Below are 24052 nucleotides of genomic sequence, written 5' to 3'. Positions count from 1 at the left end.
CAAATTGAGTTACCTGCTATTTAAAATATGCTTCAAGATACTAAGCCTCATATACAACCTTATATAAGTATTCTAAATAATAAACACAAGTGTTTACCATTTATTTATGTGTAGTCCATAATCAGAAAGCAGAATCACATATTTATTCATGGATTCATTCATAAATACGTATTGAGTGACCCCTTTCTACTCATCACTGTGCCAGGTACTCCTGATCCAATGGGGAGTAAACCAAGTAAGTAAACCATGCTTTAATGCTGCTAGAGAAAGTAGGGGGGAAAATCTACATTATTCCAGTGACCTTTCTATGAATACATAATTATAAACTGTAATAAATATTCTGAGGGTGTATGGGCATAATAATCAAGGAATTTTACTCATCTTAAAGGTAAAAGCTCTCTCTAAAGATGAGTAGACACTGGCTGGTTAGGAATGGAGAAGAACAGACTGGAGAGTTTCTGAGAGAGGAAGAGCATGGTGCAGGGCTCATAGCAGGAAAAATGATGGTGCCTCAGAGGACTTGAAAAGCAGAAAAACATGCTCTCAAGAGAATAGGATGCATGTGTGAGTCAAAGCTGGATGTATAAAGATATGGACAAAGGAATAAGCTGTAATGGGACATGTGTGGATTTGGGTCTTTATCCTTCGGATACTGGAAATCGGGGGAGATCTTGCACCAGGGTGTAGCCTATCCTGCCATCTTACCACCTAGCCCTCTATTACATAACATTCACCGATTTTATGCTTAAGTGGGTGTCAACATTTGCAGTGATGACCTTGAGGTAGCACAAACACTGAAATGTCTTTAGTATGATCAAGAAAGAGACATTCATATTGTATACACTCATGAGTAGTCTTTCTCTGCAATGTAGGTCTTTGAATATTGGCCATCCAGATACTATAGATTTGCCCATTCAGCAAACATCTGTTAATGAAGAGTAATGTATATTGAGCACAGTACTAAAATACCATGAATGGTGTGAGGATGCTGAAATTTAGACCTTTACTTCAAGGAGTGTTGTTTGTGTGTGTGTGTGTGTGTGTGTGTGTGTGTGTGTGTGTGTATGCGTGTGAAGAAGGGGAGATAAGATATAAAGAGACATGAGTTACAATAATGATTTGAAAAATCTGTATAATACACAACAGGACGTGTGACTCCGTTACCTAGAATATTAGATTAACCACATTCTCTAGACCATAGTATATAACAACAGTGTTGTCAGTAATAGGATCCTTATAACGTTGTAGGGGTTGGGGAGAAAAAAAAAATTAATTCAATGTTGACTAGACCTAGGTGACACAAAGCTTTCAAGTGGAAACCGAAAAATTAGTTTGACATGTGGATAATTTGTCTCTGTGACAGGGGACATCCAAATGTGCTGGAAGTATCTAAATGATTGATGACAGTTTCTGGCTCTTTCTGACACTGGATGTTTTGTAGAGTCTGAAAGGGGGGCTGAACGCTCTGATGGCCATTAGGATCATTCTCAGGCCCATCTTCAGTCTGTGTAGATACTCTAACCAGACTGTTTTGTCTGCAGTCATATTTTAGTGCTAATTATCGAGAGTTTAAGTTTATAAAAACGTGCAAGCTCATTATCCAAACCACTACCTTCAGAAATACAAACAGCAGTGTTTGTGTTTTCATATCATGCTTCCTCCATGCGAAGAGTCCATGATCACATCTGCTAAATTACCTGTGACCCCAAATTATGTAAATATCTTCTCTTTTCTCACTTCCCACTTCCCTTGCAGCTGCCATCCTGCCTGAAGGTAGATGCTACCACTATCAGTGTGGCTTTCGTTCTTCCCATTATTGGCTATAAGAACATGGCTGGTCTGTGCTTGTTATTATTTCTTATACTTTCTTTGCCCAAATTCAACTACACTTGTATTTTCTTTGAAAGTATCCCCAAAATACTATTTCAAAAATCCTGACACTTTGGAACTTGGAAAAATGGGGGAAAGGACAGACTGAGATTTGCTAGATCACAGGGAAAGAAAACATGGAGAGAAATGACATAATAAATGTATGAATGAGAATTCTTGCATTGAGAAATTGTTTTAATTAAAGAAAAGAGTGGATGGGAGAAGGAAGCCATTGGTGCACTTAAGGATATGGGGAGATGTGAGGCAAAACTTGTGTTGGTATCAGATTTTGAAGCATCAAGAGAATCGGCACGTGGGGAAGCAACCAGAGGTGGAGGCAGGCTGAATCATCTGGCAGTGCAGAGAGTGTAGTTAGTAGATGTCTTGACCTGAGGACTGCAGAAAACAGCCCCCTTCGCATATCTGTGTGTGACTGGTCTCTGCTGAAAAAGAAGAACGTCTTGAAATATCCATTCCTAGTATTCGGACACAAACTAGCATGCACACCTTTTTTTTTAATATATATTTTATATATATTCTCTTTTTATATATATATAAATTTTTTATATATATAAATATATATATTATATATATTTATATTATATATATTATATATGTATAATATATAATATTATATATATTATAATATATAATTATATATATTAATAATTTTATATATATAATTATTATATATAATATATTATATATATTATATTATATTATAAATATAATATATAATATAAATATAATATAAATATAAATATAAATAATATATATAATATAATATAAATATATATAATATATATTTATATATATATAAATTTATATATAAATATAATAAAAAATATATATAATATATATAATATATATGTAAAATATATATATAAATATAATAAAAATAATAAATAAATAAATATAAAAATTTTATATATATATAAATATATATTATATATAAATTTATATATATATAATATATATATTTTTATATATATAAATTTTTTTTATATATTTTATATATATTCTCTTTAGCCATCAGTTCAGTTCAGTCACTCAGTTGTGTCCGACTCTTTGTGACCCCATGAATCACAGCATGCCAGGTCTCCCTGTCCATCACCAACTCCGGGAGTTCACTCAAACTCATGTCCATTGAGTCGGTGATGCCATCCAGCCATCTCATCCTCTGTCATCCACTTCTCCTCCTGCCCCCAATCCCTCCCAGCATCAGAGTCTTTTCCAATGAGTCAACTCTTCGCATGAGGTGGCCAAAGTATTGGAGTTTCAGCTTTAGCATCAGTGCTTCCAAAGAACACCCAGGACTGATCTCCTTTAGCCATCATAAGCTACTTATTATCTATTAGTTCCAAGTAGTCTTGGATCATTCAAGATCATTACATAAGTTATCTGGTCAGATGAGTCTTAAAGATGAGGTATGGTATCCATAACTATTTAGAGAGAGCAAGTCCCTGAGATCAGGGGAAAACAGTGAGCTCTAAAAAACCCAAGATGGTACAAAGTCACAAAAAGGAGAATAATTGTTAAACAAGAAATTATCATTAAAAAAAACTGTGTATGCTTTATAATTTAATGTGGCATTACTTGTGCATAGATTCTTATAGGAACTTACGTGAACAACCATATAATTTCTATTCCTGTAAATTTTCTGTATGCACTTAAAGTCACCTTCAAACAAGGAAAGCTACCACATTCCTCAGTGTTTTAACAAATCCCAACTTTCCCCCTGATACCCAGTTCCACGATCTCTCAACCCTGAGAACTGGACATTCTTCATGCCGCCTTCCCCGGAGGTTGCCTAATTGTTACTGATATAAATTAAGACTCTCCAGGGACCCATGCTGCTTGCTGGTTGTCTTGGCTGCCCTTCCCCAAGGGGTCATGTCCTTGAGGAGATTTGCTGGTGTTTTAAGCTGTCACAGAAAGCACAAACTCTACCTGACAGGCACTAATACCATTCACGCTGCTTCATGGAAGAGTTCCGTCTCCTTATGCATGCAGTGGCAGCTACACACGTCATAGAGGAAGTCGTTTTAGATAGTTCATTATAGATTATGTGCCACATGTGAAAAGAAAGAGCAGATGCGATATGTTTTTCAGGTTAAATGTGTACTCTGCCACCCCCGCCCCACTGGGTAAGTGTTCACCCTTAATGCTCGCCAGTATGTTGCTGACATAGAGACTATGCCAGCGTATGATCTCTTTGGGAATAGAATGTTTTTGTGGAGATACCAAGGTCAAAGGAAGTAGGAAAAAACATAAAGTGATGTGTCTGCAGAAGAGATTGAGGCCATCTTGACATCAGAAAAATCACTCTACCAAAATGGTTGTGAAACTGTCTGTCATGAAAGAGGCTAGGACTGTGTTCCAGGGCTGTATCTTCATATCCCTGTGGGAGATTGGAAAATATTACTTAACCTCTCAAAGCCTTTCCTCATCTTTGAAATGGGAATAAGAAAAGTTTTGTGGGGATTAAATTAGATCACTCAAACAGGCGATCTAAAATGATATCATTACATAGTAATAGCTTAGTAATGGCAAGTGTCTGCTGTTCTGGGCTGAAAGCAGTTACCTGGGATGTAGGGGTGGTGGGTCATGAAGATCCTATTGCCTTATGTCAGTCCTATGGAAAATCAGTGTGTATATAAAATTCTAACAGGAAAATAAACTCAAGGATTTGAATAAGCATGTATGTATACACAGGAGATTCTCACTGGAGTGCACATTGCACAGCAATGTACAGAGGCATTGAACAGTTTGTAGGCAGGCAACATTAAACTTTGTTACAAATGGAATGATGGAATGAGGCTCAAAGATTATGTAATTTCAGCGCTAGAAGGACTTCCCTGGTGACTCAGGGAAGAATCTACCTTCAATGAAGGACACTCGGGTTCAATCCCTGGGTTGGGAAGATTCCCCTGGAGATGGGAATGGCAACCCACTCCAGTATTCTTGCCTGGAGAATTCCATGGACAAAGGAGCCTGGAGGATTACAGTCCATTGGGTTGCAAAGAGTCAGACATGACTGAGTGACTAACACACACACACACTCTAACTGTAGAGTGTCCCCAACCATTTTTGGACTTTGGACTTGCTGAACACCTCCTGCCTCAACTTCTGTACCATTTATCCCTGATGCACCATATCCCTATGTGGCTAGTAGCATCCCCAAGGTCTTTGCTTCTAAACCCATTATTTAAAGTCAGAAGGTCCTGAAAATCTGAATGTGCTTGCCTGTGGCAGTCCATAAAAATTATCACTATGTCATATTTTAAGGCTCACACAGACATTTGTCTAACTAACATTATCGTCCTGCCAAATGTCACTTTGTAAATACTGATTCATCAGAATTATCTCTTTGTTGAAAAGAAGGAACTCAGCATTTAGAAATCCATCATCCCATGAAGGGATAATTTGACTTTCAGAGATTTGTTCTTCTTTTGAGATGACAGAGGAAGAATAAATTGGTGACATATTTTTTGTTTTGTTTTGTGGCAAAAATACAATGTATTCCAATTTCAATTGGAATACAATTGAAATGTATTCCAATTCCATGTCTGGAATTCAGTTGGACATGACTGCAGCAACTTAGCCCACACACACATTTTCAAGTCACACAATAGGCAAATTCAGTTTTGATCTGAGGCACTAATCAACCAATATTTACTGTGGATGCATATCAGGGGCCAGAGAGTATCCTTTGGTAAATGTCCACGTTTTGGGAGGCCAGTATCCTTAAGCTGTGTTTACACCTTACTTGTCAAAATTAATAGTTTAAGTAAAGGCCACTCTATTGGGAGTGGGAGGTGGCAAAACCCTAGTAAGAAGTGCTGTTAGTGAAAATGGATTAAAGGTCTAAATGTAAGATCAAAAACTCCTACAGGAAAACATAGGCAAAACACTCACTGACATAAATCACAGCAGGATCCTCTATGACCCACCTCCCAGAGTAATGGAAATAAAAGCAAAAATAAACAAATGGGGCCTGATTAAACTTAAAAGCTTTTGCACAACAAAGGAAACTATAAGCAAGGTGAAAAGACAGCCTTCAGAATGGAAGAAAATAATAGCAAATGAAGCAACTGACAAAGAATTAATCTCAAAAATATACAAGCAGCTCATGTAGCTCAATACCAGAAAAATAAACGACCCAATCAAAAAATGGGCCAAAGAACCAAGCAGACATTTCTCCAAAGAAGACACACAGATGGCTAACAAACACATGAAAAGAAGCTCAACATCACTCATTATCAGAGAAATGCAAATCAAAACCACAATGAGGTACCATCTCATGCCAGTCAGGATGGCTGCTATCCAAAAGTCTACAAACAATAAATGCTGGAAAGGGTGCAGAGAAAAGGGAACCTTTTTACACCATTGGTGGGAATGCAAACTAGTTCAGCCACTATGGAGAACAGTGTGGAGATTCCTTAAAAAACTGGAAATAGAACTGCCATACGACCCAGCAATCCTCCTATTAGGCATACACACTGAGGAAACCATAATTGAAAGAGATACATGTACTCCAATGTTCATCGTAGCACTGTTTATAATAGCCAGGACATGGAAGCAACCTAGATGTCCATTGGCAGACGAATGGATAAGAAAGCTGTGGTACATATACACAATGGAATATTACTCAGCTATTAAAAAGAATGTATTTGAGTCAGTTCTAACGAGATGGATGAAACTGGGGCCTATTATACAGAGTGAAGCAAGTCAGAAAGAAAAACACCAATACAGTGTACTAATGCATATATATGGAATTTAGAAAAATGGTAACGATGACCCTATATGCAAGAAAGCAAAAGAATCACAGATATAAAGAACAGTCTTTTGGACTCTGGGGGAGAAGGCAAGGGTGGAATTATTTTAGAGAATAGCATTGAACCATGCATATTACCATATGTGAAATAGATCACCAGTCCAAGTTTGATGCATGAAACAGGGCACTCAAAGCTGGTGCACTGGGACAACCCTGAGGGATGGGATGGGGAGGAGGTGGGAAGGGGTTTCAGGATGGGGGACACATGTACACCCATGGCTGATTCATGTCATTGTATGGCAAAAACCACTACAATGTTGTAAAGAAATTAGCCTCCAATTAAAAAAAAAAAAATACTGGAGTGGGTAACCATTCCCTTCTCCAGGGGATCTTCCCAGCCCAGGAATCAAACCCAGGCCTCCTGCATAGTTGGCAGATTCTTTGCTGTCTGAGCCACCAGGGAAGCCTATTCCAATATAAAATAAAAAGTTTAAAAAATAAAATTTTCTTCCCACGTGTTAAAAAAAAATGCTATTAGTGAGAACAAAGCAAGCATTTCTCAAGTCTTTTGTTTTTACCTGAGACCCGGGCCCAGGAGAGCCTATATAATTTGTTAACTATCAGGACAAAGGAGTTACGCTAAAGTAAGTTAAATTCTCTGAGACTATACAGGCATGGCGGAGAAGGCAATGGCACCCCACTCCAGTACGCTTGCCTGGAAAACCCCATGGACGGAGGAGCCTGGTAGGCTGCAGTCCATGGGATCACGAAGAGTCAGACACAACTGAGCGACTTCACTTTCACTTTTCACTTTCATGCATTGGAGAAGGAAATGGCAACCCACTCCAGTGTTCTTGCCTGGAGAATCCCAGGGACAGGGGAGCCTGGTGGGCTGCCGTCTATGGGGTCACATGACTGAAGTGTCGGACATGACTGAAGCGACTTAGCAGCAGCAGCATATGGGCGTGGGGAGAGGAAGGATTTCACTCTACTACTTAGTTTTCCCTGTCATTTTATTATTCTATTCTGAATTGACCTTTAATAGTTATATAGATGTTATATTGTGATTCCTCATTTATTCAGCATCATTAAGGAATCCACATCAAAATGCTATAGACAAATAGTCTTACTCTTTGTTGCTCTAAGACTTTTTGAAGCCATTTTGATGATAAGTAAAGTAAAATGTATTTTTATTCCCTTTTGCTTTGTTAAACTAAGGTTCGATGCAGATTAATTGTGATTTAATCTGCATAGAACATCCATTATGGATTGGATTGTGTGTTAATATGGTTCTTTGTTAAATTTTTAATTCTCTTCCTCTTCTCTGAACATCAACATCTTGTTTGATGTCTGTCTTGCTACCATCACCCCTAAGTCTTCCCCTACCTCCCTCCACAGTGATTGGTTTCCATCTGTGTGGAAACTGGAAGTATGAACCAGATTATTATAATTTTTATATGTTGTCATTGTTGTTAAAATGAATATTAAATATGTATTAAATGTCTCAGAATCATCTCAGAATGGCTTTGTGGATACAGGACAGCATTTTTTAGCAACTCTATGGGTGAATTAACTAATAAAATTTAGCTAGATGAAATGGTAATCATTATAGTATTACCCAAATTAGAATTACCTGAATGTGACATCTGAAGTCATCATTGTTCTTGGAAAACATATTTTCAATACTTTTTGGAATAGAAGTGTTGAATAAAAATCCCACGTTCATAAAAGATGATTATAGGTATGACTTTGGATCCCTGTATGTACTAGGTGACAGAAAGACTTCAGCGGAGCATTAAATCATATGAAAGGCCATCCTGATTCTGTGGCTTTACTGTTAATTCAATTAGATACAAAAGTTTATCTTTCTAAAGGAACTTTAGAACGAAAAGGGTAGCCTGATTTCAGTGGACATCTTTCATCAAATATGTCAGTTACGCCACTGGACAAATTTGAAAGAAGATAAGTGACACGTGGTGAGGCTGCTTCTGAGAGCGGTGATCCCTGCACCCTCTCCTCCAGCTAAGTTACAGAAAACACAACTCAGGGCCACAAAACCAGTAGTGCAGAAAATGCCACTTTTGATTGTTTTCTATCATTTTGTTTTTGCACCTCCATTCCAGTGATGTGTAAAAGTTTAACCAGTCTTTTTAGAGTCCCTCCTTCCTTCGTATCAGTGTGGTTGAGACTTAGTTACAGAGGGCTCTATGAAGGTGGGGGCACTGGAGTTGTTTGTGAGGTCCCTTTGCTCTGGGCCTTTGACATTTCCCTGTGACTCCCGCCTGCCCAGGAGTCCATCCCCAGGAACGTGGTACTGTCTCTCAGGAGTGGAGATGTGGTGGTGAGCACAGCATGGTCTCTTGGCCCCGCCTCAGGGCTTCTCCGGACTCACCTCTGATCATGATGGCTTGTCCAGCTCTCCTGAGGCTGCGAGGTGGGAAGGCATGGAGCCGAGGACTCTTTCCAGGGGTGCACAACCCCCTTAAACTTAGAGGCTTCCACTCAGTCTCTTCCTTTTCATCTTCTATTCCTGACTGTCTTTAGTAGAGGCTGAGAGAGAATGCTAACTTAGGTCCAGCCATGTCCTTGTAATTCTTTAGCATGTGGCAACCCTGTATGTCTTGAGCCCTCCAGGACTCCAACCTCTGAAGCTCAGAGCTTTCTATTGACTCAAATCAATCTTTTTGTTTTTTTTTTTCCATGTTCTGTTATAAACGTCTTAAAAGCAAGGGATAAGAGCTTTGGAGCTTACAATGACATATAAATATATAAGGATATTACTGCCAGGCTCCTCACTCCAGGCAAGAATACTGAAGTGGGTTACCATGCCCTCCTCCAGGGCATCTTCCTGACCCAGGGATCAAACCTGCATGTCCTGCATTATAGGCAGATTCTTTACTGCTGAGCCCCTACCTTAGCAAGAATATTGCTGGAGAGCACTATATCCATACAAGCAAAGTTAGAAGAGTCATGGATGGCAAGCCAGGCCCTTGTGTTTAAACAGTGCGGGTGTAGCACTAAATTCTTAAAGCTCATTTTCCCACGTCTTGACCAGATGTGTAAGGTAGAGGCTAGCTGCCTTCAGCCTTCTCAAATAGACATGTAAAGATGGACTCTGCAGAAAAATGGATTCTTCTTTCTGCTGCTGATCCTCCAAAGCATGAAAAGGGTTCTCCAGCACACACCATTGTACTTTAGGGCATACGACTCACCAGGGGATCGACGGCGCCAGGTTGAATTCTGTGCAGAATCAGGCGGATCGTGGAACACCATATTGAAAGCCCAGGGGGATCCAGGCAAAAACCATTTCCATAAATGGTAGAAGGGGTAATTATTCGAAATTAAATGTGTGTCATTTCTTTCTCATTAGCTTCCATAGGCTATGGCTTTAAAAACTGGAGTTGTGGCCTTGCCACATTTTGTAAACTCTGTCAGGCTACGCAGTTAATGAGAAGGAATTCCCGAATGAGGGGAATTAATGCATCGGTGTCATCTCAGCAACAGTCCTTGTAAACAAAGAGCCTCTTCTAAGCAATAGCAGTATTATAAATTGGCTGCTTAGACTCATTCTAGTAGGTATAAGAAAGGGCTGTTGCATGACTTATCAAGTATCATCAAGAAAGTTAGACTGGAATATAGTTTTCCTTTGGAAGCATTTCTAGTAATACAAGTTTTCCTCCCTCCCCCCCAACCCTTTTACTCCTTCCAAAGAGAAATATTGGTACTAAAAGCATTTTAGGCTTTTACAATGTGTACAGCATCATATTCATTTTTTCTAGAGAATAAAAACTGTGCTCACAAAATAAACATCTACCCTTTATATTAACCCAGATAGAACCGTCCAGGGGTACTTCTAACTTTGGTTTAGTGTTTCCAACCACACCTGGTCAGGTATCTGGTGAACACATGGGGAGGCTTCCCATTTCCTCATCCTCAAATAGTGTGTGTTTGCCCTCCTGGTGCATAGAGCTCTGTTATGTAGAAACACAGTATTCAAGCTGCCTGATATAGTTACACTAATTGACGCACGAAAAACGGTTGAGACCTGAAGAGTCCCAGTGCCAGGTGTGAGCCCCAGCTCTCTCCCATACTGTGTAACCATGGGCTCATCACTGAGGCCGTCTCAGCCCCATGTTTCCTCAGCTGTAAAATGGGGACAACAGTAGTCCCTGCCACATGGTCTCACTTGCCAGGATTTAATAGAATGATGCCAGGTGGGAATAGTTTATGTGCAGTGGGTTTATATGCCATTATTGTGGTGGATGGTGGTGACTGAAGTTACCTTTGGCTTTGTTTTTATAAAAAGCATCTCCCCCATGACTGAAATCCCCTGTCCTTTTTAATGTTCATACCCAGTGTTATTTCTCTCTTGACGTTAAACACCCTTGGTCTTGTAAAGCACTTTGCACAGGTTGGAGAAGGCAATGGCACCCCACTCCAGTACTCTTGCCTGGAGAATCCCATGGACGGAGGAGCCTAGTAGGCTGCAGTCCATGGGGTCACGAAGAGTCAGACACGACTGAGCGACTTCACTTTCACTTTTCACTTTCATGCATTGGAGAAGGAAATGGCAACCCACTCCAGTGTTCTTGCCTGGAGAATCCCAGGGACGGTGGAGCCTGGCAGGCTGCCGTCTATGGGGTCGCACAGAGTCGGACACGAATGAGGTGACTTAGCAGCAGCATGCAGCATGCACAGGTCAGAGAAGGCAATGGCACCCCACTCCAGTACTCTTGCCTGGAGAATCCCAGGGACGGGGGACCCTGGTAGGCTGCCGTCTGTGGGGCCGCACAGAGTCGGACACGACTGAAGCGGCTAGCAGCGGCAGTAGCATGCACAGGTCAGTATACCTTTATGTGTGTATATCCTCCAGAGTGGTGCCCCATCAGCCTGGTGAAATAAACAAGATGTGCATCACCCTCCTTTTACAGATTAAAACAGAAGTGAACCTTGGAGCAATTCTGTGACCTATCTGAGAACCTGTTTGCTAATGAGAAAAATAATCCCAGTAACTGGTGACACACACTCATTTTCTCTCACATTCTATCCCTCATTCATTCACTTGGCAAATATGTGTCAGGTACCTGCATAGGGTGAGCAACTGAGCTGGAAGCAAGATACAGGCTCTGCCCTCAGGGAGCTTCTATTCCAGTCCAGAAGGCAGGTGGAAAACCAAAAGCAGATGAATAAAATCATTGCAAGTTATGATTTGTGCAGTGAAAGAAATAAATAAGAGGTTAAACTAGAAAACAACAGTTAAGAATTGTTCCAAGAAACTTTAAACACCCCTTGGTGTTTAAGGGTGTTTAAGTTCTGCCGACTTAAATAGTTGGCAGAAACCATTGCCACAGCCCTGACTGTTTGTAAGAGGTTACTATTCCCATTATACAGACGAGGAAGGCATGGGCCAAAGGGATCAACCACATAATAAATGCAGCTGATATCTCCCTGTGCTCTTTTTCCTCTGATACCTAATTGCCTTCCTAGACCGTTAGGATGTAAATAGGCACCTTCTCCTTTGGGAATCAGTTTCTGGTTTTGTTAATGCAGCAGTTTCCTCATTGTTGACACAGAGCCCATAAAGGATCTTCAGTAGAATGCCTCTGATCATGATCCTGGATGAATCCCTCTGGTCCTCACTTAGAAATGGCTGTGATGAAGAAGTGAGTTGACCTGGTTTCTTCTCTCCTCTCCTGAGCTCAAAGCAGGGCAATACTTTACGGTTTGTGCTCAAACTTTGTTATGTTGATGAAAAGTTAGTAGCTTGTACCAAGAAAAAGACACAAATACCCTTGCCCTGCCTCATAGGCAGCTTAATCACACAACAGGGAATTGCAGCCTGAACTATGAAGTTCTCTCTGAACGTGTCTCATCCCGGTGGGACTCTCTGTCCTTTTAGGATGGGGCAAACAGTTCTGCCACCTTATGAAAACAGATGGTGGAGACTGAAATCATGAGAAACCGTATAAAGTACAAAATAATACCTTTAAGGAAAAGCATATCAATATCAGAGTAGCAGTTATAAATTGAGCTACCAAAGTGGTCTGATGCTCTGGCAGGAATGGGCAATTTACTATGGTAGGAAAATGTCGGAATCACGAGATGCTGTTGCTTTTCTTCATTTGAGAAAAATGCAACTGTCACAGGCAAGTTTGTAACAAATGGCTACATTTTAGAATTAAATTTTAAACCACCAAAGAATCAAAGGAAAACTATGCCAAGAGCGAAGCGGAAGTGGTTCTCTTTCTGTGGATACAAGTGTACAAAAATCATTAGGACAAATAGTTATTGGACTTCAAATGTCTGACAGCCCGCCTGTTAATTTGACTGCATTAATCATGCCTCAGGCATGGACTATATTTCAACAGATTCTCTCTTTCCTTGGACAAGTTTTGAGATTGCAGAAGTGTTATTGAATTTCAAGAAGGGCTCAAAACCTAAATCAGGGCTATTTTTAGCATGCAGAACTAATCCTGCTACTGCCAATATGTAAGACATGTCATTGTTCATACATCGTTCACAGGAAGAAGACAAGCTCTGAGCATGTCTCTAGGGCCCCATCTCCTGTTGCTACAGCTCTGACCTTCCTTTATTTCTGTAAATGCTCCTGAATTCTTGCTACCACAGGGCCTTTGTACATGCTGTTCCATCTGCCCAGAACTGGTTTTCCTCAATACAAGGCTTGATTAGTTAATACCTACTCACACTTCACATCTCAGAGTGTCACCCCTTCAGTAAGACTCCACTGATGCTCCCTTCCATGATCAAGTCAGTCTGCTGTCTCTTCTCCCCACTTTCTTTCCTTCTGAAGGTCACTGGCCTCAGTTTGTGATGTTACCCTCCTTAGTGTGAGTTTGTGGTGAACACCTCTCTCCTGTACTCTGCTACAGGTTCAGTGACACCGGACACTCACTTTTTTTTTTTTTTTTCTAATATCCAGCTCAGGTCAGGCATAGAGTAGAAGTTTAATAAGTCAGTGTTGAGGAATTAATTTTACTTGCCGTGCTTAAAAATCTGCACAAAACCTATCAATTCAGTTGATTAGGTTGGGAGAGCAGGGGCAGGTGGTATGTGCCTGTGTTTTCCGGAAGGTGCTCAGCTTGCTGCCCCTTTCAAGTACTGAAACAGAATCTCTGGTTTGAGAATCAACCTGGGCAAATGCATTGAATCGGGGGCTCTGTAGGATTTATTGTGCTGCACATGTTAAATGTTTCATAACTCCATTATGTTGGTTTTTACACGACACTGAAAAAAAAAATGCAAGATCTGCATTTATTTGAGTTGACGTGCTCCATTTTAAGTAAAAAAATGAGAAATTCCCCAAATTCAATAAAATATGATGTATAAGCCATCCCTGCCTTAAAAGAAAAAAGAATGACAGGAACAGAGGACTAAGGAATGCATCAGCCTCCCAGGTTTGACCATATCCTTCCCTCTATTAATTATTGTTATTCTCATAAATGAAGAATTGTTACATTTTACATCCTATGAGGAAGAAATTAGATCTAGGACTAAAACTTTAGTAATAAAAATTACAAAATAATCAATGCTTATTAGGTATTTACTTAAATGACAGTCTCATCCTGCAAAAAAAAGAAAAAGTAGATGAATACAAATCTAAATGAACAAAAACCTTCAGCTTTTTGCAAGTGTTACACTTAAGATTTTCATTTTGAGTCTTTTTTTTTTTATTTTATTTTATTTAACTTACAAGTAATATAGTAACTAATATTTATTGAATGCTTGCCAAATGCCAGCTACCAGACCAAGCATTTGACATAGATAATAATGATCCTCAAAATGGGAATTATATTTTTAGCCTCACTTTTTTAATTAAAATTTTATTGAAGTAGAATCGGTTTACAATATTGTGTTAGTTTCAGATGTACAGTGAAGTGATTCAGTGTGTGTGTGTATGTGTGTGTGTGTGTGTATATACACACATACACATATATTCTTTTCTCACATTATTTTCCATTGTGGCTTATCACAGGATATTGAATATAGTTCCTTGTGCTATACAAGAGGACTTTGTTGTTTATGAAAATGAAAGTTGCTCAGTCGTGTCTGACTCTTTGCAACCCCATGGACTATACAGTCCATGAAATTCTCCAGGCCAGAATACTGGAGTGGGTAGCCTTTCTCTTCTCCAGGGGATCTTCCCGACCCAGGGATCGAACCCAGGTCTCCCACATTGCAGGTGGATTCTTTACCAGCTGAGCCCCAAGGGAAGCCCAAGAATACTGGAGTGAGTAGCCTATCCCTTCTCCAGCAGATCTTCCCGACCCAGGAATTAAACTGGGGTCTCTTGCATTGCAGGCGGATTCTTTACCAACTGAGCTATGAGGGAAGCCAGAAAATATGGATCATTTCATGAATTTGCTGTTTATGTCCATCCTAAATTTGCATCTGCTAATCCCAAACTGCCGATCCGTCTTTTCCCGTATCCCCACCCGTGGCACCCACGTCTGTTCTCTCTCTGTGACTTTGTGTCAGTTTCATAGATATGTTCATTTGTGCCATATTTTGGATTCCACTTATAATTAGTGTCATATCATACCTGTCTTTCTCTGTCTTAGTCCCTTTAGTATGTTCATCTCTAGGCCCATCCATGTTGCTGAAAATGGCATTATTTTGTTCTTTTTTATGAGTGAGTAATTCCATGGTGCATATGTGCCGCATCTTTATTCATTCACCCCTCAGTGGACATTTTGGTTGCTTCTGCATCTTGGCTGTTGTAAGTGCTGCACTGTATGTTGGGATGCATATATATTTTCAAATTATGGTTTTCCCTGGATATATACCCAGGAATAAGATTGTAGGTTCATATAACAACTCTAGTTTTTTTTAAAAAAAACCTCCATACTGTTTTCCATGGTAGCTGTACAAATTTACATTCCTTCCAACAGTGTAAAAAGACTCCTTTTTTTCCCACACCCTCTCCAACATTTATTATTTGTAGACTTTTTAATAGTGACCGTTCTGACTGGTATGAGATGGTACCTCATTGTAGTTTTGGTTTGCATTTTTATAATAGTGAGCAGTGTTGAACATCTTTTCATGTGACTGTGGACCATCTCTATGCTGTCTTTGGAGAAATATCTGTTTAGGTCTCCTGCCCTTTTCCCTGCAGGGCTGTTTTGTTTCTGTTGTTGTTGTTATTGAGTTGCATGAGCTGTTTGTATATTTTGTAGATTAAGCCCTTGTTGGTTGCATCATTGGCAAGTGTTTTCTCTCAGTCTATAGCTTTTTTCATTTTGATGATGGTTTTCTGTACAGAAGCTTTTAGGTTTGAGTGGCTTCCATTTGTTTGTTTTGATTTTATTTCTATTGCTTTGGGAGACTGACCTAAGAAAACATTGGTACTGCTTATTTCAGAGAATGTTTTGCTGCTGTTCTCTTCTAGGAGTTTTATGGTGTCTTGTCTTATATTTAAGTCTTTAAGCCATTTTGAGCTTATTTCTGTGCATGGTGAGGATATCTTCTGGTTTCATTGATTTGCATGAGGCTGTCCAGCTTTTCCAAAACCATTTGCTGAAGAGACTGTCTTTTCCCTATCCTCAACTTTTACTTGATGAAAGTGAAACACATATTAACTCTTTTATCCCTCACAATGACTCTCTAGCATAGCTAGGGTTTTCATTTTTCACTGTTTTATAAATGAGAAAATGGAGGCAAGCAGAGGTGCTGCTCTTTGCCCAAGCTCACATGGCAGGAAGCGGCGGCCCAGGCTTAGGGAGCTCCATTCTGCCTTCAGCTCTGGGTCATTCAGTCAGAAAGAATGCAAACCCAGGTCTGGCCGTCTGAAAAGGCTTTGTCAATGTTTGTTTCTGCTGTCCTGTGCCAACCTCCAGGGTAGAGGCACTTCATGGTGAATATGCTGTAATGCCACAGCATTCAGAGCCCAGGAGGGGCTACCACAGTGGCAGCGAAGAAGGGTGACCCGGCTGACTCCAGGCTTCTGGGCTTTTTGTTTGTTTGTTTGCTTCTTGAGTGTCTGTTCTAAACTTGGGTGTCTGAAAGGAGCTCTGGTCCCCAGGTTTGTCTTTTGTCAATTTAGCCAAATGAGAGAGGTCTGTCTGCCTACCTTTAAATCCCTGAGCCACTTTTCTACACATAAGTAGGGAAAGGGCATGGCCAAAGGAAAAGCCATTGTCCTTGAAAGAGAGGTTCCCTCCTCTGATGGAGAAAGATTGCAGTGAAATAAACTCCAGGCTTGTGTTCTGATAAGAACTTTCTTCCTTTCTCTGGGGACAGCATATCTAACTGTTCACTTATATCTGACTTTCTTCTGATGTTAACACAAGAATGTGTAAGCTTTTATTAAAATAGTGAATTCTGTCTCATTGGCTCTGTCTTATTCATTGGCATTCATAGAAAGAAAGACTTTGGGATGATGTTGCTGGGCTTCCTGACCTGGATTTGTCAATTGTAGGAAAGAGGCCTTTATAGTCCTCGAGAACACTTGGAATACTGGCATGGGCAGGACTAGAAATTCTGGCAATCTTGTAATCTTAACATGCTGATGATAAGAAATTGATGTAACTTTGAATTAAAGTCAAGACTATGGTTTTTCCTGTGGTCATGTATGGATGTGAGAGTTGGATTGTGAAGAAGGCTGAGTGCTGAAGAATTGATGCTTTTGAACTGTGGTGTTGGAGAAGATTCTTGAGAGTCCCTTGGACTGCAAGGAGATCCAACCAGTCCATTCTGAAGGAGATCAGCCCTGGGATTTCTTTGAAAGGAATGATGCTAAAGCTGAAACTCCAGTACTTTGGCCACCTGATGCAAAGAGTTGACTCATTGGAAAAGACTCTGATGCTGGGAGGGATTGGGGGCAGGAGGAGAAGGGAATGACAGAGGATGAGTTGGCTGGATGGCATCACTGACTCAATGGACGTGAGTCTGAGTGAACTCTGGGAGTTGGTGATGGACAGGGAGGCCTGGCGTGCTGTGATTCATGGGGTCACAGAGTCGGACACGACTGAGTGACTGATCTGATCTGAATTTAAAAAAGTATGGATCATAAATACTGTACTTATTGGTAGTTTTCTTGATTATTTTAAGTATCATGTAATAGTCAAGTGATTTGATTTGCCATAATTTGCTGAATGTTTACTCACATCACTTTACTCATATCACTCACTCACTCACCCAAAATTAGTGTGTGTATGTGCTTCAGTCGCGTCTAACTCTTTGTGACTCCATGAACTGTAGCTTGCCAGGCTCCTCTGTCCATGGGATTCTCCAGGCAAGAATACTGGAGTGGGTTGCCATGCCCTCCTCCAGGGGATCTTCCCGACCAAGGGATCAAACCTGCATCTCTCACATCTCCTGCATTGATTCTGGAGGATTTCAATCATTTTCATTGATTCAGTGGATTCTTTACCAGTAGAGCCACCTGGGAAGCTCTCCAAAATTGGCAAGTATATACAAAACACATTCAGAAATATCTCTAAGACCTCTTGTTCTTTTCTTCTTTTGGATTACTTTCTGAGGATGAATTTATAAAAATCATTAAATGGAGTAGTAAAGAATGAGGACTTTGAAACTAAATCACCTTAAATCAATTGTGTTTCTTGCCCCCATTCTGTTGGATTGGCCAAAAAAGTTCATTTGGGTTTTTCTATAATATGTCACAGAAAAACACAAACTTTTTGGCCAGCTCAATAGCTATGAAGCCTAGCACTCATGAGCTTGCATCTCTGTGCCCTGTTTCCTAATTTGTAACATGTAAATGATAATAAGAACTTAATAGAGTTTTGTTTTGTGTTTTGAGGAGAAGTTCTAAATGAGCTTGTACGTTTAACCCTTGCTGAAGACCTGTTTGAACTACACAGGTCCACTTACATGGAGATTTTTTTCAGGAGTAGATACCATGGTACTACACGATGTGTGGTTGGTTGAATGAGAGGATAACAAGGAACCATGGATGCAGAGAGTTGACTGTAAGCTACAGGCAGATTTTCAACTGCATGATGGGTTGGCACCCCTAGTCCCCACATGGTTCAAGGGTCACCTGTCCAAGTAGAGTGTTTAGTACAACGCCCGACATATAGGAAGCATTAGACAAGCAATAGTAAATGTATGTTTAATAATATCAATAGTAAATAATGAAAATACTATTTTTATCATTGCAGATTGAGAGTAGAAAAATTTTTGAACAATTGAAGTGTAGTTAAAAAAATTTTTTTTGAAAGCACTGTACTTATTTATTTAGCCACTGGCAAAACTACTGAAATATTGCCTCTGTTTTGGTTTGCCTTTCTTGGAAAACTTGCAAGGTGAAATATTTTTTTTCCATCTCTGTGGGTACTGATTTATCTTTTTTATGAGATGCACTTTAGAGTCTTTAAATTGTTTTAGTATCTCCTGTGTCATTTGATCATCCCTACAACTCAGCAGAGTTGGCAGAGCTGGTAATATTTATAGTCAAGTGAAAGGGAAGATAAAAGCAAAGTTCATAAAGGTCTGATGAGTGGTTTTCTCCAAGTCACTTGGCTAGTGTCTAGCAGTACTGGGATTTGAACCAAAGCATTTTGCTTTACTCTTGAAAACAATGACTCAAGAAGTGGCACCTCCTGGCATGAAAGGATTAACATTTCATTGAAAAAATGGGGTAAAAAAAAAAAAAACAAACGTAAACTATGCATAACTTTTTCCTGTAAAAAGTTTATGACCTTAGGAAAATATGATTTAAACAACCTGTAAGCTGCTTTATAGAGACTTGACATTCTAACTGACTCCTTGAAAGATGTAGGAAGTGGCAAAGGATCACATTTAGAACTTGAAGGTTACTGTGGTCTTGCAAAGTATAATTTAATGGCTGCAGTTTATTATAATTTTAAAACAAATTATATACATATACCTAAATTGAATTATTATAATTGACCTACACCACTATGTTAGTTCCAAGTGTATAATGCTTTGATATCTGTATACTCTACAAAATGATCATCATAAGTCTAGTTACCATCTGTCACCATATGAAGTTATTACAGTGTTATTGTGTTATTGACTCTATTCCTCAAGTTAGAGATTTCACCCCCAACAAACATTTATTTTGTAATTGGAAGTTCATACCTCTTAATCTCTCTCATCTATTTACCCTATACCCCCACCCCTCTCACAGCCACGTTTGTGATATGTATCTATGAGTCTGTTTCTGTTTAGTAATGTCTGTTTAATTGTTTTTTAGATTCCACATATAAGGGATATCATATACTAATCTTCTTTCTCTGTCTGACTAGTATAATATCTAGTAGGTTTATCCATGTTGTTGCAAATGGCAAGATTTCATTCTTGTTTGTGGCTAAATGGTATTCCATTGTGTGTGGCTGTGCCTGTTTGTATGTGTATATATCACATCTTCTTCACTCATCTATCAATGGACACTTACGTTGCTTCCATATCTTTACTATTGTAAAAAAAAAAATGCAATGAACATGGAGGGGTACATATATGTATTCAAATTAGTGTTTTTGTTTTTTTTCAGAAAAGTACCCCAAAGTGGAATTGTTAGATCATGTAATAGTCCTCTGTGTGTGTGTATGTATGTGTGTGTATTTAAACATATATGTATATATATGTTTAAACAAATGTGTACTTTTTTTTTGGACTAGGTCTTCATTTCGGCTTTCTCTAATTGCAGCAAGTGGGGGCCACTCTCTAGTTGTGGTGTGTGGGCTTCTCACTGTGGTGGCTTCTCTTGTTCCTGAGCGTGGGCTATAGGGTATGTGGGCTTCAATAGTTGTGGCACATGGGCCCTGGAATGTGAACTCAGCAGCTGCATCTCACAGGCTTCATTGCCCCGTGGCATTTGGGGCCCTCTCAGACCAGGGATCGAACCAGTGGTCCCTGCATTACAAGGGGAATAATTTTTGAGGAACCTCCATATTGTTATCCATAGTAGTGGCTGTGCCAAATTACTTTCCTTCCAGCCTTACACTAGGATTCCCTTTTCCATACTTCCTTGTCAACACTTAGCATTTGTTGTCTTTTGATAATAAACATTCTGATAGATATGAGGTGATCCCTCATTATGCTTGTGATTAGCCAGGTTAAGCATCTTTTCATGATTCTATTGACCATCTGTATGTCTTTATGGAATAATATCTATTCAGGTCTTCTGCCCATTTTTTAATCAGGTTGTTTGTTTTTGATGGACTGTATGAGTTTTTTTTTTTTTTTTTAATATTAACCCCTTATCAGACATATTATTTGCAAATATATTTTTGCTCCATTTGGTAGGTGGCCTTTTTTTTTAACAGTTTCCTTCACTGTGCAAAACAATTTTATAGTTTGATGCAGCATCATTTGTTTAGTTTGGGGTTTGTTTCATTTTCCTGGAGTGGTATATCCAAAAAATGCTCCTAATGCTCCTAAACAATGTCAAAGAGTTAGCATATTGCCAACATTTTATTCTAGGACTTTTCTAATTTCAGGTCTTACTTTCAAGAGTTTAATATATTTGAGTTTAGTTTTATATATGTGTAAAGAGTAGTGCAGTTTAATTCTTTTACATGCAGCTATCCAGTTTTCTTAACATCATTTATAGAAAAGTTTATTTTTTCCACATTGTATGCTCTTGCTTTCTTTGTTGTAGATTAATTGCCTGTATAAGCATAGGTTTATGTCTGGGCTCTCTATTTTGTTCCATTGATCTATTTATATGTTATTGTTGTTAGTACCATGCTGTTTTAATTGATAGTTTTAAGGTATAGTAACTTTAAAGTATACCTTGAAATCAGAGTGTTATATCTCCAGCTGTGTTTTTCTTTTTCAAGATAGCTTTGCCTATTTGGGGTCTTTTGTATTTTGATACAAATTTTAGAATTATTTCTTCTAGTTTTGTGAAAAAGTCCATTGCTATTTTGATAGGGATTGCACAGATGATGTAGATAGCCTTGGGTAGTATGATGACTTTCACAATATTATTTTTTTTCATTCCATTAACATGGTGTATCTTATCATTTGTTTGTGTCATCTTCAGTTTCTTTTATCAATATCATGTATTTCCTAGTACAAGTCATTGCCTCTTTCATTAGATTTATTTCTAGGTATTTTATTCTTTCTGATGCAATAATAAATGGAATTGTTTATTAATTTTTCTTTCTCATGGCTCATTGTTAGTGTAAGAAGCAAAACAAAGTTCTTTATAGTAATTTAGTCTCCTGCAATTTTACTGAATTCATTCTTTTAGTTACAGAAGTTCTTGATGGCATCTTTAGAATTTTCTATTTGTAGCATTGTGTCTTCTGCAAACAGTGACAGTTTTACTTATTCCCTTCCTACTTGAATTCCTTTTACTCCCTTTTATTATTATTACTATTTTTATCTGATTGTTGTGATTAGAACTTCTAATTCCTGTGTTAATAAAAGAGGCGATGGTGCGCATCATCCTTATTTTGTTCCTGATCTTACAGGAAATACTTTCAACTTTTCACCATTGAATGTTATGTTAGCTGTGGGTTTATCATAAATGGGCTTTATCATGTTGAGATATGTGTTCCCTCTGCACCCACTTTATTGAAAAATTTTTATCATAAATGGTGAATTTTGTCAAAAGCTTTTTCATCATCTATTGAGATGATCAGATGATTTTTATTTTTCAATTAGTTAATGTGGGATGTAACATTGATCAACTTGTGGATGTTGAGCCATCCTTGCATCAGTGGAATAATTCCCACTTGAGGATGGTATATGATCCTTAGAATGCATTGCTGAATTCCATTTGCTAACATTTTGTTAAGGATTTTTGCCTCTGTGTCTATCAGTGATATTGGCCTATAAATTTCTTCTTATTATTTATTTATTTTGTGTGTGTGTGTGGTGTCTTTTGTCTGATTTTGGTATCTAGGTGATGCATAAATCATAGAATTAATTCAGAAGCATTTCTTCCTCTTCAGTGTTTTGGAAAAGTTTGAGAAGATTAGGTGTGAAGTTTCCTTTAAATGTTGGTAGAACTCATCTTTGTAGTCCAGTCCTGATATTTTTGTTGTGGGAAGAGTTTTTAAAAATTACTGATGCATTTTCATTGCTGGAGATTAGTCTGTTCGTATTTTCTATTTCTTCTTGATTCAGCCATGTGTAATTGTATATTTCTAGCAATTTATCCATTTCTTCTAGGTTGTCCCTTTTATTGGTAAATAGTTGTTCATAGCAATCTGTAATGACCTTCATATCTCTGTGGTGTCAGCTTTAACTTCTATTTCACTTCTGATTTTATTTATTTGGGCTCTCTTTTTGTCCTAATGAGTATGGCCAAAGGTTTATCAATCTGATCTTTTAAAAAATCTAGCTCTTAGTCTCATTGATTTTTTTTAACCATTTATCATTTATTTATTATTATTATTTTTTATTTTGCAATATTGTATTGGTTTTGCCATACATCAACATGAATCAGCCAGGGGTGTACACGTTCCCCATCCTGAACCCCCCTCCCACGTCCCTCTCCATACCATCCCTCTGGATCATCCCAGTGCACCAGCCGGAAGCATCCTGTGTCCTGCATCAAACCTGGACTGGCAATTTGTTTCTTATATGATATTATACATGTTTCAATGCCATTCTCCCAAATCATCCCACCCTCTCCCTCTCCCACAGAGTCCAAAAGACTGTTCTATACATCTGTGTCTCTTTTGCTGTCTTTCATACAGGGTTATCGTTACTGTCTTTCTAAATTCCATATATATGCGTTAGTATACTGTATTGGTGTTTTTCTTTTGGCTTACTTCACTTGGTATAATTGGCTCCAGTTTCATCCACCTCATTAGAACTGATTCAAATATATTCTTTTTAATGGCTGAGTAATACTCCATTGTGTATATGTACCATAGCTTTCTTATCCATTCATCTGCTGATGGACATCTAGGTTGCTTCCATGTCCTGGCTATTATAAACAGTGCTGCGATGAACATTGGGGTACATGTGTCTCTTTCAATTCTGGTTTCCTCAGTGTGTATGCCCAGCAGTGGGATTGCTGGCTCATAAGGCAGTTCTATTTCCAGTTTTTCAGAAAAATAAACGACCCAATCAAAAAATGGGCCAAGGAAATAAATAGACATTTCTCCAAAGAAGACATACAGATGGCTAACAAACACATGAAAAGATGCTTAACATCACTCATTATCAGAGATATGCAAATCAAAACCACAATGAGGTACCATTTCATGCCAGTCAGAATGGCTGCGATCCAAAAGTCTATAAGCAATAAATGCTGAAGAGGGTGTGGAGAAAAGGGAACCCTCTTACACTGTTGGTGGGAATGCAAACTAGTACAGCCACTATGGAGAACAGTGTGGAGATTCCTCATTGACTTTTTAAATGTATATTTTACTTATTTATGCCCTGATCTTAATTATTTTTTTCCCTCTACTGACTGAGTTTTGTTTGTGGTTGTTTTTC

The 24052-nt window shown here is 38.7% G+C and overlaps 1 protein-coding gene across 9 annotated transcripts in view; it reads left to right on the top strand.

Moving 5' to 3' along the window:
- Positions 1-24052, top strand: part of LOC129635131 (metabotropic glutamate receptor 7) — a 651100-nt gene that overhangs the window by 293952 nt on the left and 333096 nt on the right. The window lies entirely within an intron of this gene.

The sequence above is a fragment of the Bubalus kerabau genome, chromosome 20 (genome assembly GCF_029407905.1).
Source record: "Bubalus kerabau isolate K-KA32 ecotype Philippines breed swamp buffalo chromosome 20, PCC_UOA_SB_1v2, whole genome shotgun sequence".
Taxonomy (NCBI): domain Eukaryota; kingdom Metazoa; phylum Chordata; class Mammalia; order Artiodactyla; family Bovidae; genus Bubalus; species Bubalus kerabau.
The sequence above is the reverse complement of the archived record's forward strand: the minus strand, read 5'-3'. Positions and strand labels throughout refer to the sequence as shown.